This window comes from Meles meles, chromosome 9 (genome assembly GCF_922984935.1).
Source record: "Meles meles chromosome 9, mMelMel3.1 paternal haplotype, whole genome shotgun sequence".
NCBI classification, from domain to species: Eukaryota; Metazoa; Chordata; class Mammalia; order Carnivora; family Mustelidae; genus Meles; species Meles meles.
The window spans coordinates 93,851,937-93,866,371 of NC_060074.1; the positions used below are offsets into that span (position 1 = coordinate 93,851,937).

General features: G+C 33.7%; 1 long non-coding RNA gene across 1 annotated transcript in view; it reads right to left on the reverse strand.

Annotated features, from left to right (window-relative positions):
• Positions 1 to 6,251: 6,251 nt before the first annotated feature.
• LOC123950294 overlaps positions 6,252 to 14,435 on the reverse strand; it is a 66,447-nt gene continuing 58,263 nt past the window's right edge. The window contains exon 3 of the long non-coding RNA XR_006820217.1: positions 6,252 to 6,353. This is a non-coding gene — a long non-coding RNA (uncharacterized LOC123950294). The remainder of the gene's footprint in view (positions 6,354 to 14,435) is intronic.

The following is a 14,435-nucleotide window of genomic DNA, read 5'->3' on the forward strand; positions in this document are numbered from 1 at the left end:
ACCTATGTTCTAGGCACTTTGGCAACTGGTGGTTTATCACTGGGTCCTGGAGAAAATGAGTCTGTAGGCAAGAATTTTAGGTAATCGATAGCCCAATATCATAGCTCTATGGATTTTCTTGACGTCATCTGTATTAGTTTTCAAGGTTTGACTTTGGGATTTCATCTCTCCTGTGTAAGATCTAAGGGATGGAGTGCCTAATGAGAAGCTCCAACCCACTGTTCCTCAGGGAAAAGGTTTGTGGTTTCTCTATTTTAATAATATAGTGGACACACAATGTCACATAAGTCTTAGATGTAACTTAGTGATTTGACAAGTTCATACCTTATGCTATGTTCATCACAAGTGTACCAACCATTTTTCTTGTTACATTGCTACTACAGTATTATTGACTATATTCCTTAGGCTGTGCCTTTTATTCTGTGACTTATTCATTCCATAACTGGAAGCCTGGATCTCCTGCTTCCCTTCAACCATTTTTCCCAACCCTTTCCCCTCTGGCAACTATCAGTTCTCTCTATTGGTTGGATTTTACTTTTTGGTTATTCATTTGCTTTTGTTGTTGTTTTGTAGATTCCACTTATAAGTGGAGTCCTAAGGTATTTGTCTTCCCAGCCTGAGTTCACTTAGCATAATAACCTTCTGGGTCCACGTGTTGTCTCAAATGACATGATCCCATCATTTTTATGGCTGCATAATATTCCATTGTGTATCTATACCACATTTTCCTTATTCATTTATCTATTGATAGATACTTATGGTACTTCCATATCTTGACTATTATAAATAATGCTTCCATAAACATAGGGACACATATATCCTTTTGAATCAATGTTTTCATTGTGAATAGTGAACTTTTTGCATCATATGGTATTTCTGTTTTCCACACTGTTTTTCACAGTGACTGTAACCATTTACATTCTTACCAGCAGTACATAAAAGTTCCCTTTTCTTCACATCCTCACCAATGCTGGCTATTTCTGGTAATTTGATTTTAGTCATTCTATTTGGTGTAGGTGATAGTACATTGTGATTTTGATTTACATTGTTTGGATGATTAGTGTTGTTGGGCATCTTTTCATCATTGCCCATCTGTAAGTCTTCATTGGCAAAATGTTGTATTCAGGTCCTCTGCCTCTTTATTAATGAGTTGCTTTATTTTGTTTTGGAGGTTGAATTGTATGAGTTCTTTATATATTTGGGATATTAATCCCTTCTCAGATCTATCATTCGCAAATGTTTTCTTCCATATAGTAAATTGTCCTTTTGTTTGATTGGTTTCTTTCACTGTACAGAAACATCTTATTTTGATCTAGTTTCAGTGGTTTATTTTGGCTTTTGTTTCCCAGGCTTTAGGAGACCTAAGTAGAAAAATATTTCTACAGCTGATGTTAGAGAAATCACTGTCTATGTTCTCTTCTAAAATTTCTAGGTTTTAATGGTTTGGGTCTCACATTGAATACTTCAATTTATTTTGATTTTGTTTTTGTGTATGGTATTAGAAAGTGGTCCAGTTTCATTCTTTTGCATGTAGGTGTCCATTTTTCCCAACACCATTTATTGAGGAGATTGTCTTTTTTTTTTTTTTATTGTCTATTCTTAACTCCTTTTTCATAGATCAGTTGACTATATAATCATGAGTTCAACTCTGGGGTGTCTATTCTGTTCCGTTAATTTCTGTGTCTGTTTGTATGCCAGTACTGTACCATTTTGATTACTATGGCTTTGTTGTATATCTTAAAATCTGATATTGTGATAACTCCAGCTTTGTTCTTTTTTTCTCAAGATTGCTTCAGTTATTTGGGGGTCTTCTGTAGTTCCATAAAAAATTTAGTATTTTGTAAAGAAAAAAAATATTGTGGGTATTTTGATAGGGATTATATTAAATCTATAGATTTGCTTTGAGTACTATGCGCATTTTAAAAATATTACTCTAGTCTGTGAACATCTTTACATTTGTGTCACCTTCAACTTCTTTCATCAGTGTTATATAATTTTCAGAGTACAAGTCTTTCACCTCTTAAGTTAAATTTACACCTAGGTATTCTTTTTCTCAATTGTAAAATTTTTTTTCAATTTCTTCTATTTCATCACTTGTATATAGAAATCCTACCTATTACTAGGTATTAATCTTGTGTCCTGCAACTTCATTGAATTTGTTTATTCTAGTAGTTTTTTGGTGGATTCTTGAGAATTTTCTATGTATAGTATTATGTCATCTGCAAATAGTAACTGTTTAACTTCTTTACCAATATAGATGTCTCATTTGTTTTTCTTATTGGTGTGACTAGGACTTACAGTGCTCTGTTGAAAAAAAAGGGTTTCTTGAAAAAAAGGGTTCTTTTTTTTTTTTTTTTAAAGATTTTATTTATTCATTTACAGACAGAAATCACAAGTCGGTAGAGAGGCAGGCAGAGAGAGAGAGGGGGAAGCAGGCTCCCTGCTGAGCAGAGAGCCCTATACGGGGCTCAATCCCAGGACCCTGACACCAGGACTTGAGCCGAAAGCAGAGGCTTTAACCCACTGAGCCACCCAGGCACCCCAAAAAAAAGGGTTTCAAGAGTAGAGCTCATCATCTTGTTCCTGACTTTAGAAAGAAAGCTCTCAGATTTTTACCATCGAATAAGTTAGCTGTGGGTTTTTTATAAATGGCATTTAACATATTGAGGTATGTTTCCCACTAACTCCACTTTGTTGAGAGTTTTTATCCTCAGTATGTTAAATCTTGTCAAATGCTTTTTCTGTGTCTATTGAGATGATCATGGTTTTTAATTGTTGATGTGATCTAGGACATTGATTTGAATATTAAACCACCCTTGCATCCTGCAATAAATCCCACATGATTGTAGTGAAATGATCTTAAATGTATTGTGTGGTTTGCTAGTATTTTGTTGAGGATTTTTGCATCTTCATCAAGGATAATGGCCTACAGTTTTTTATGTGTTTGTTTTTTGTTTTGTTTGTTTGCTTTTGTGGTGCCTTTAGTTTTGGTATCAGGGCAATGCTGGCGTTGTAGAATGTATTGGGAAGCTTTCCTTCCTACTGTACTTTCTGGAATAGTTTGAGGTGAATAGGTATTACCTCTTTGAATGTTTGGTAGAATTCACCTGTGAATCCATGTGGTCCTGAATTTTTTTTTTTTTTTTCTATTACTGTTTTGATTCTGTTACTTGTAACTGGTCTGTTCTGATTTTTCTATTCCTAGTTTTCTAGGACTGCATGTTTTTAGGAATTCACCCATTTCTTCTGGGTTGTCCAGTTTGTTGGCATACAATTGTTCTTAATATTCTCTCATAATACTTTTGTATTTCTGTGGTGTCAGTTGTTAGTTCTCATTTCTGGTTTTAATTATTTGAGTCCTTTCTTGATGAGTCTAAGAGTTGGTCAATTTTATTTTTCCTTTCAAAGAACCAGTTCTTGATTTCATTTTTTTCCTTTTATGTGGTTTATTTCTGTTCTGATCATCTATTCTTTTTTTCTATTCACCTTGGACTTTGATCTTTTTCTAGGTCAGTTCCTTTTAGGTATAAGGTTGCTCATTTCAACTTTACCTTTTTCTTGAGGTAGGCCTGTACTGCTACATATTTCCCTCTTAGAAGTATTTTTGCTGTGTCCCAGAGTTTTTTGGTGGAACTTTGTGTTTTTATTTTCATGTGTCTCCATGTATTTTATTTCTTCTTCGATTGCTTGGCTGACCCATTGAATGTTAAGTATCATGTTGTCAAATCTCCATATGTTAGCATTTTCTTTTTAGTTTATTTTTCCTGTACTTATTTCTAGTTTCATACCATTGTGATAAAGAAAGATACATGATATGATTTCAGTTTTCTTAAATTTATTGAGACCTATTTTATGGCCTAATATGTGACCTCTTTTGGAAAATGTTACATGTGTACTTGAAAAGAATGTGTATTTTATATTTTGGATAGAACATTCTGTGCATATCTTATGTCCATCTGGTTCAAGATGTCATTCAAAGACATTGTTATCTTATTGATTTTTTTCTTTCTGGGTGATCTATTCACTGTTATAAGTAGGGTGTTAAATTCCCCTACTATTGTATTACTATCAATTTTTTCCTCTATGTCTGTTGATACTTTATGTATTTAGGTGCTCCAGTGTTGGTTGTGTAGTTACTGACGATATATCTTCCTGTTGGACTGATGCCTTTATCACTATATAATTGCCCTTCTTTGTCTCATTTATGGTCTTTTCTTTTTTTAATCCTATCCTGTCTGATGACTGCCTTTTTTTTTTTCCCACTTCCATTTGCATGGTGAATATTTTTCCACCCTTTTACTTTCAGTCCGTTTGTGTCTTTAGGTCTGAGGTGAGTCTCTTATAGGCAGCATATAGATGGGTCTTGGTTTTTGTAGCTGTTATTGTTTTTATCCATTCTGCCACCCTGTGTCTTTTGATTGGAGCCTTTAGACCAGTTCTCCTCTTTGCCAAGTTTTATTTCCAAGAAACCATGTTCATTCGGTACTCCACCATTTTTAACACATAACTTTGAACTCAATATATTTGTATCAACTGACAAAGGCAAAATAACTGTATTGTATCTCATCTGGAACTTTTTGATGGGTGAGTTCCTTCTTTATCTTCTTGCCTCTCTTCCCTTCCTTTTCCCCTATTTTCATGCATCCTTTTCCCTGCCTTTGGTTGGTCTAGTTGCCAAGACTGCTTTATTTTATATTTTGCTCCTTTTTTTGAAGTTTCTATCCATATATGCTATTTACTATGATATATTGCAGTTAACTTTTAGACTTTCTCCAGAAGTCTATTTTTTTTCTTTTCACCATGAGCTATAGTGAGAACAGAATACTTTGTATTATTTCCATTTTTGTACAGCCTGAGGAAATGACAAAGAAATGGATAAAACTCAGCTGAGGTGATGTGTATTCCAGTTGGAATAGCTCAGATTGGTTTCCCCTCCTGAGATGTAGGAAGTAATAACATTTATTCTTCCTAGCTCTGGCCATGGTAAGTTGGTTACAACGTTCAATAGGAACAGACCAGAGAGATGGGTTTTCCAAGATTCATTGTACTTAATCAAGTTGTGTGAGGGTGGGAGTCATTACTCCCTTAGCAACCCGCCTTCAACTCTAGATCATACTTTGTCTTCATTTTATAGCCATCAAGCCCTTCCATCTTTCCAAGATCAGTTCCCTACTTTATTTTTTTGATTTCCTATCATAGAGATTCTTAGCATTTCCAGTATTTTACCATCCAGAATTTCCAAAGTGCTCTCAAGCATTAAAGTTTTTCAGTTCCTCTAGAACCATGAAAGCTGGGGTAAACATCCATTGTCATAAGTCACATGAAGCAAAATATGTCAGTGATGTTCCTAGATGATAAATAGGTCACAAATAATAGATTCCTGGAAGATTAAAAAAAAAAAAAAAGCCACTTTAAGAATGGATGTCTCCCCCCCCTTCTCCACTTCCCTAATACAGGAGAAGTGATGCCTAAATCATATGCCTTCTAGTTGGGCTTTTTAGTTACTTTTGTGCAAAGCCACGCAGAACACTATGACTTCCCTAATGAGAAAGATTGCCTTAGACAAATTAGATTGAGCCCTGTGTTAAAGGAGTGTTTTTTACCTTAAAACTCTCCTTTGGCAAGTAAATATTATGTAAGGATAAGATATTTATAGGCAAATTAGATTTATTAATGAAAAATGGAAACAGCTTTAATATTTTCCAAAAGATAATTATGTGGACAGAGGTAGTTCTCAATCATGGGAGATCATGAAACCTAAAGTATTTAAATAATTTAAATGACAGTAAAAACTGATAAATGTTGTAACTAAGCTGTCAGCTCTACAAGGTCAAATACAGTGTCTATGATGTTCACCATTTTATCTTCATGTCTATTATAATGTCTGACAGTATAAATGGACTAAAAAAGGAATAAAATGAAGAATGAATCTGACTACTCTCCTGCAAGAAAGGGGGAGGAAGTGAAAGATGCCATAGTGTAATCAATTCTGAGATGCCACTTATGAATAGACTCACATTTAAAGTATACTACAGACCTGATACTACAGATTTTTTTCTGCTTCCAATGGAACTTGAAGTTTTTGAGTCTTCTAATGAATTCAGGCCATTTAAAAATCTCAAAAGAAATCTACATCACATTGAAATTCTACCAAGTTCTAAGAAGCCACATTTTTCTTAGCTTAGCTCCTAATTACTATGAAATTTTGACAAATATTTCACACATTCAAGATTTTGTGCTCTATTTTTCAGATCCTTTAATCATCTCACCACATCAACATGTCAGTGCAGAACCAGGGAGGGATATCACAGTCAATAAGGAGTGGAACAGCCCAGTGCTTCCTCCTTTCAAGCCTGGAGTAAAAGACAAGATACAAAATAAAGCATAGCTACAAAGCCAGGGTGTCTTTTTCAAAGACCAACTGAAATTTAATAAAAGGGGAAAGTTTTCATTAAGCTGTAGAACCAGAAAACAAAGTTTGAGACATTGTACTTTTTAGAGAAGTCAGAAGAATAGAAATTGAAATCAAAGAATACTTAGGGTTTTGTAACACATGGTCAGATATCTTTAAAGTGCCTACTCTGCAAAGATTCACAAAGGATTACAAAGAGGGAGAACAATATGACACTTCTCATTTTTCAGCGCTTCAAAGTTTATTCATCTGATCCTCAGTTTTGTGAACTGTTCCACTTACTCTCAATGAGGTAATAATTCCCAAGAGATTGTCCATTCATTTATTCACTCATTCAACAAAGTAGTGTGGAGTCACTTGGCTAGGCACAGGATAAAATACAGAACCCGACTATGTTGTGGACAGGCAGACAAATGAACAATAAATAAGAACAATAAAATTCTGGCTATCAGGAAAAAATTCATAGTCCAATCACAACCTCATTCTCTGGTAAAATAAATCATACCAAAAATATTCATGAGGCATTGCTTGAAATACATACAAAAAGGTTCAACCTTAATGTTTTGAATGATGGGAGCAGATTAAAAAAGTAGAAAACATGCTATTTCACATAAAAACTTGAAATTTTTTTGGCTTTTCTAGTGGTAAGCCAGTGGAGGGAGAGTAAAGAACATGAACTCCAGGACTTGTATTTGCCCTGCTTCTTTCCAACTATGCAAACTGGCCAAATTATTTAACTCCAGATACTTACTTTTGTTGTCCTGAAATTTGAATAGTAATAGCACTTTTCTTACGTGTTTTGTGTGGATTACCTCAAGTTAGGATATAAAGGACTTAGAATGTTGCCTGGTTAATATAGTTTAATTTTTTACTTTTTTTTTTTTTTTTAAAGATTTTATGTATTTGACAGAGACAAAGCAAGAGAGAGAACACAAGCAGGGGGAGGGCAAGAAGGGGAAACAGGCTCCGCACCCAGCAGGGAGGCCAATGCGGGGCTCCATCCCAGGACCCTGGGATCATGACCTGAGCAGAAGGCAGACACTTAATGACTCACCCACCCAGGCACTCCTAAAAAGTAATTTATAAGTGAAAGCTGTTACTCAAGATATGTCATTTCATAAATGGCAAACACAACACAGTCTGAACATATTTTTTAAAAAACTGTATTTGTTTATTTTCACTTATGTATGTAAACGCACATATAAAACTATTTTAGAAGCCTATATATTCAACTATTAACAATAGTTAACACTTGAGTGAGGACTAGAAAATCCGGGGTAATTTTTTTTTTTTTTTTAAATGAGGGATTTTTTCCAGTTGTCCCAACATCATGTATTGAAAAGCTGTTATTCCCCCATTCTATTAAATGATTTTTTTGCACTGTATTTGAAAATCAATTGACCATACACAGGTGAGTTTACGGACTCTCAATTCTATTTTTGATCTATAGATGCTTCTGCCAGCACTACACTGTCTTAATTACTCTAGCTTTGTAGTAAGTCTTGCCATTAGGAAGAGTGAGTCTTCCTACTTTGTTCTTTTTTTTTTTTTTTTAATAATTGTTTTGGCTACTCTGGGTCCTTAGAATTCCGTGTGACTGTTTGACTGTTAAAATCATATTGACAATTTAAGAAATCAACTAGTTATCTGACAGAGATTGCCTTGAATCTCTAAATCGATTTGAGGAATATTCCCATCTTAATAATACTGTCTTCTAATCCATGAATATGATGTTTCTTTTTATTTAGATCTTTGATTTTTTTCAAATATTTTGTAATATTCAGCATATCTATTGTGCATGTTTATTAAATTTATATGTAAGTATTCTTTGGGATGCTACTGTAAATGGAAATTTATTTTGGATTGTTCATTGCAAGTGTATAGAAATGCGATTGACTTTTTTTTTTTTTTTGGTATGTTCTTGTATCCTGGACACAAGAACATATTTGTTAGCTCTAACTAACAGTTTTTAAGTGAATTCCTTAAGCTTGTCTGTATACAGGATTATGACATCTGCAAATAGTTTTACTTCTTCCTTTCCAATCTGGGTGCCATTTATTTCTTAATTGCCTTGGCTAGAACCTCTATTGCAATGTTTAATAGAAGTGGTAAGAGTGAACATTTTGTAGTTCCTGATCTTAGAAGAAACTAGTCTTTCACCATTCAGAATAATGTTAGCTATACATTTTTCAGAGATGCAGCTCATCAGGTTGAGGAAGTTCGCTTATATTTCTACTTTTCTGTGTGTTTTTATCATGAAAGGTGGTTAGAATTTGTCAAATTCTTATATATTGAGATTATCATGTAGTTTTTTGTTTATGCTTTATTGGTAATGGTATATTACATTATTTTTCAGATGTTAAATCAACTTTTCATTCCTGGGACAAATACCACTTAATCATGTTATATAATTCTTTATATGTTATAATTTAGTTTCTTAATGTTTTGTTGAGGATTTTCGTGTCCATATTAATGAGAAATTGGTTTGTAATAGTCTGGTGATTTTTCTTTATATTTATTTATTTATTTATTTATTTATTTATTTTTGTCTGTTAACAAGGTAATACCAGCCACACAGAGCTGGAGAGTGTTTTCTTTGGTAGACCTGGTGGTAAAAACGGTATTTTTTTTTTTTTTTTAAGGCTGGAAAAATTTAGCCATGAAGCCATCTGTTCCTGGGTTTTTCTTTGTTGGCAGTTTAAGTCCTAATTAAAACTGTTTGCGTACTATCAATTTCCTTAGGTTGTTTATCTTTTCTTGCCTTAGTTTTAGGAGTTTGTGACTTCTTAAGAGATGTAGCCACTTCATTTCAGTTATTTAATAACCTGCAATGCTTCAGTATTGCTTTATAATCATTTGTGTTAGATCAGTCCTAATGTTCCCTTTCACTTGTAATTCTAGTAATTGGAGTCACTTTCACACCTCCCCACCCCCCAGTCAATCCAGATAGAGGTTTGTGAATTTTGTTGACCTTTTCAAAGAAAACTGCTATTGGTTTCATCAATTTTCTATATATTTTTTTTTCTACTTCACTAATATCTAATCTTATTTTTTGCTGTTTGGTTTAGGTTGATTTCTCTTCTTGCCAGTTGCTAAAATTGGGAGAATTGAGTTTTTAATATTATTTAAATATGAGTTCCCTCTAAGGACTGTTTTAGCTTTGTTCTGTAAGGCTGATATGTGTGTCTTCATTTTCTTTACTATCAAAGTAGTTTTCCAACATCTTTGAATTCATATGACCCACTGGTTATTTAGGAGTGTGTTTTTAAATTTCCACGTATTTTTGATTGCTCCAAATTTCTTTTGTTGTTTCTAAATTTTTTATGCATACTTTACCACAAAAAAAAAAAGCCAAAGGAAAAGAAAAACACTATGTTAACTGCAAGAAGAAATTAGCAATAAAAGAGTAACATGGTAGACTTAAACCCAAGCATAGCAAAAATAGAAGTGGGCAAAACAATTTAAAGGACAGAGATCATCACATTGGATAAAAACAAGATCTGGCTTTATTATATTTATAAAGGAAGCAGATAAATATAGACGTTCTAAATATTCGATTATTTTAAATATATTTTATCCTTTAATTTTGATGTTTTTAGATTATGCAAATATCAAACTTAAGATAGCTAGTATGACTGCATTAATATCAAACTAGAGTTGAAGACCAGGAATAATCTGTAGAAAAAGAGAAGGCCTTGTCATAATTACAAAAAGGAAACAAATCCTTTCTAAAACATGAATGTACTTAATAAGATAATTTGAAAATACATCAAGCCAAAAGAAATAAGACTGACTAAAAGGAAAATGGGCAAGTCCATAAACCTATTTGTTTTTTTTTTTTACTAATTTTTTTGAAAGCAATAAATGATTAAGTATACAGAAGATATGAGTAATACCTGGGTTGTTCTAATCTAAGATTGCTAAATCTAAATCTAAGGTTAGATTTCCCCAGAAACTGACTCAGAAACTGATATTTGCATACAGAAATTTAATGAAGAATACTTTTGTAAACAACTATAAAGTGATGGAAGAAGAATTGAACAGAATTGATTTGCTACAGAATAAAATTAAAGAAATTAAGTGTAGTTTTGGTATAAGGATAAATATTGGAGTTCAAAACTGACCAATATATATACAGTCAATAGAGGACAAGATGCGAACATAATAAGGAAAGGACTCTTTACGACGAGGTGATTTGACAAATCACACTTATGCAAGCAGGAAAAAGAACACGTAAAAATATAAGATAAATAACTGTTACATATGACGAAGGACTTTTGTCCAGCATGTATAAACAACTACAAATCAATTATAAGAACGTTGATCCACTTTAAAATGAGAAGTCTAGAACAGACACTTTGCAAAATAAGAATAGCTAATAAGCACATGATAGGATTTTTCAACCTCACTAGTCATCAAGAAAATGCACACTGAAATCATGACCCACCATTTTGCACACACTATAAAGAATAAAATTGAGATTTACAATGTCAAACATTGAAGAGCGTATGAAGCAACTGGATCTCTCAAACACTGATTTGAGTGTAACATTGTCCCATTACTTGGGAAAAGAGGTTAGTAATTTCTAAAATACGAACATAAAGACCCATAAATTTCACTCCTGTTTCCCTAAGAGAAATGAAAATGTCCACAAAAAATTGTAAAAGAATGTTTACTTCAGCCATATTCATTACCGCCTCAAACTGGAAAATACTCCACTATCCCTCAACTGGTAAATGGAAAAAGACCTTTTGGGAAAACTTGTACAATCATTCTCAGCAATAATGACAAGAAATGAATCACTGATACACTCAGCAGTACAGATGGATTTAAAAAGATGATACTGAACAAAAGGCAAACACAGAAGAATATACTGTACAATTTTTTTTAAAGATTTTATTTATTTATTTGTCAGAGAGAGAGGGTGTGCACAAGCAGGCAGAGGCTGGAGAGAGAAGCAGGCTCGCTGCCCAGCAAGGAGCCTGAAGCGGGACTCAATCCCAGGACCCTGGCTATCATGACCTAAGCCGAAGGCAGCAGCTTAACTGACTGAGCCACCCAGGCATCCCTACTGTACAATTTTTAAAAAGATTTTGGGAGAGTGGGGGAAAATGCCAGATTGAGCAGAGAGCTCTGCAAGAGGCTTGGTCCCAGGACACTGAGATCATGATCTGAGCTGAAGGCAGACACTTACCCAACTGAAACACCCAGGCACCCCCCACTGTACAAATCCTAAAATGAAGTTCTAGGAATGACAAAAGTAAGCTATGGTGATAGGGTAACAAATCCTATCAGTGGCTGTTTCTGTGTCAAGAGTAGGAAGTAACAGGAGAGGTCATTGTTTGGAAAAAGCCCAAGGGAACTTTCTGGGGTCATGGAAATATTCTGTATCTTGATTGCAGTGACAGTTACATTGGTAGATTAATTTCTTCAAACTTACTGAAATGTACACTTAAAATCATGAATTTTGTTATATGTAAAGTACCTCATTTTAAGCCAAAATTTAATACATTTCCCCTTGAAAAATGAAACTGGTTAAAAATGAAATCTCATAAATCAAAAATCAAATCTGAGACACCAACGATAGAGGAAGTTATGGTTTAAAAAGCACTGAATCTAGTTAAATATAGGATTAAATGACTGTAGTAATTATGGTATAGAATATAAATTTTAAAAATTTGATTATGAAATATTAGCATACATGATGGGGTTAGGAGTAGGGAGAGAAAGCTTAGGACATTACTTTCATCAGTTTATTTCATGTAAATTGTTCTAATTATAAACTTTTATTCCAGATTTCAAATGTACACTTATACCTGTAAAAACTTCTTTTGGTCAAAAATTTTTAAATAACTTCTATACATATATAAAGGCACTGTTAATGTGAGAGGATCCAAGGATACATTTACATTGAAATACCTTGTTTAGTCATTATGTATTAGGCTCAACCATTAAAGGTGCACTTTAGAGTTAGTAGAGATCTTTTATGGACACAAAAACTGAAGATTTAAATTAAGTAGTAAAGCTGGAAAAAATATCCCCAGAAAGCAGAGATACTAAGTGTAAGGTTAAAAGAATACCATATATTTGAAGTAAGCCTGGGACTGGCAAAAACTAAAGCATTTTTTGCCAAACTCAGTGTATATGAATATTCTAGGAGGTTTGCCATCACAACAGAATGATTTAGCTCCAACCTCCCAACCTCTGTACTCTTCTGTTAAGGTACATATTCCCTGAAAGAAGACTCCAATGAGATCTCTTGGATCAACGTCAAAAGTGGATTCATTGTCTATGGCCAGAACGGGCTAGGGTGATGTTAAATGGACCTGAGCAGATGGCACCCACTCCAGTGTAATTCCCACAGAAGGGAAATTAGTTGTAAGCTGGAAGACACCCCAAAATGTGCCAGCTGCATCAGATACTTAGTTTTCTTTTATTCTTCATATTTTATTCCCTATTTACATTTGTTTCTTTTGTTGAAATTATGTTCTTCCATGTATCTCAGAGAAAGTCTGCCTGGGTTTATCTAGTTCCTTGCAAGTCCATTTGTTCCAGTTCTAATAGTGGTAACAGGTTTTGGTTTGTTTTGTTTTGTTTTTAAGCATTGATTAGAAGAATTCTCTAGATCAATTAAACAAAAAAACTGAAGATGAAGTTCACATAATCTGTCTTATATTGTTAAACTAATAAACAGTTCTAGGCTTATCTGGAGTAACCTAGTTCAGCCCCCAAATAATTATTAAATAGGCCATGTGAAATTAAACTTTTTAAAAGTTAAATTGTAAAGCAGCTGATTAATTTTTATCAACTTAATTATTTACCTAATGCTTTTAATAATTTTATAACATTAAACTAATGGTCAATAACTTTAAAGATAAACAGATTAGGAGTAAAGTTTTTCTTTAAAATGCATTGGTATCTCATTAATATTTCTTTGCACATATTTCTGGCTTCATGAGGAAATTAGATTTGACAATATATGTAGTTTTCTCATGCTATCATGTATGATAATTGTGTAGTGGAAGAACCAGGTTTTAGGATTTAGACAAATGGAATTCAAATCTTAGTTCTGTTCTTTGAGCAGGTATATAATTGTCCTCAATTTCCTTAGCCACTCTGAATCTCCATTTGAGTCTTAGAATAGAAAAAAGAGGCATAACATGATTTGTAACTATAAAATACTGATAATGAAAACGTTAAGTCAAAACATGATGATTGCTTCATAAAAGGCTACACTTATCAGTTTTTCCTACAACATATAAAAGGATGAAGAAAGAAAAGCTAACACATGGCTGAACATAATGGATATGGAATGAATCTTTGCTTAAGAAGGGAAAGAAGGAATGAGAATAGAGTTTTGTGATTCCTCGTAGCAGATACAAACAAGGGCATGGAATAGACCGTCTTAAGAGCAAATAAAAAAGGAGGGAAAGCTAATAGCTTTCTATTTCTAGAAGTTGTATTCTTTGAATGTACAGACTTTGTGGTGCTTTAGAATTAAAGTGTGCTTTGGTAATTTTATCTACCATCTGTGGTCGTACCTTTTCCATTGTCCCCATGTCACACATCTCAGACTAACTTCTGTCTCAGTGTCAACCCCTAAATATCAGTGACTTCAGAAATTAGGTGACTTGAGCCAACACCTATCTGTTATGGATTAAGCAACTCATTGTCTTCATTCTGAAACACAGAATGAAGGGACAATTTCTATTTGGGACATTTCCAATGTTAAGGCAGAGGGAAAAGGGAACAATTTCAGAAGGACATGAAAGTTCCAAAAGCTTGTACTCATCAATAACATATATCATTTTTGCTAAAATTTTATTGTTCCAAACAAGTTCCAGGTAAGACTGAAGTTGCTAAGTTGGGGTATGTTATCCTCGTATAAGGAAAGATAGAGAATATTTTGTGTAATACTCTATTAGAGGCTCCATTCTTTCTCTTAAGATTTTATGTATTTGGGAGGGAGAAGAGGGAAGGAGACCAGCAGACTCTGCTGACCATTGGGATAGATGTAGAGCTC